An 843-nucleotide genomic window follows, 5' to 3' on the forward strand; every position below is an offset into this window, starting at 1 on the left:
CGCTCACATAGGTTCCTAGCCCAAATGCAGGACCTCCATCGAACCCAGGAGGTGCACAGCGGCACCAGGGGAGACGCCTTGTTGGACCTGGTGCTGGCCATGGGCGACGACCTGACGCGGGGGCTGTGGGTGCTCAACCACCTGGGCGACAGCGATCATTGCCTGCTGGGATTCACCATCCAGCGCAGGGTGTCAAAGGCCTGCAGCAAGCCAGGAGCCCTAGATTTCAGGAGGGCGGACTTCAATGAGCTAAGAAGAATAGTCGGGGAAGCGCGGAGGTCCTGGAGGGGAGCCAGGTGTCCAAGGAGAGTGGTCACTCCTTAAGGAGACGATCCTCCAAGCCCAAAGAGAGGTAACCCCACACGGATCAAAGGGAGCAGGAGGGCACACAAGCCCCCATGGCTCACCAAAAGCATCTGGGAATGTCTCCTAGCTAAAAGGGAGGTGCACACCCAATGGCAGGGAGGGGCCATCACCAGGGAGGACTACACTGCGGTTGCTCAGGGATGCAGGAGGGGTCAGGAAGGCCAAGGCAGAGATGGGACTGGGACTAGCTACGCGGATCAAGGACAACAAGAAGTCCTTTTTTAAATACACAGGGGGCAAAAAGAAGCTACCGGGTAACGTGGGGCCCCTGCAAGACACGCTAGGAAATCTGGTCGTCACAACAGACGACAAAGCTAACCTATTTAACAACTTCTTTGCCTCCATTTTCCTGAGCAGGGACCAGATCAGCCCCCCCGCTGGGTCCCCCTCAGGCGCTCCTAAGCCATGGGTCAGGGAGGATCTAGTCAGGGAACAACTGGAGGGACTGGACGTATTTAAATCAGCTGGTCCGGACGA

Source organism: Gavialis gangeticus, unplaced genomic scaffold (assembly GCF_001723915.1).
Source record: "Gavialis gangeticus isolate Ggan-Ray unplaced genomic scaffold, GavGan_comp1, whole genome shotgun sequence".
NCBI lineage: Eukaryota > Metazoa > Chordata > Crocodylia > Gavialidae > Gavialis > Gavialis gangeticus.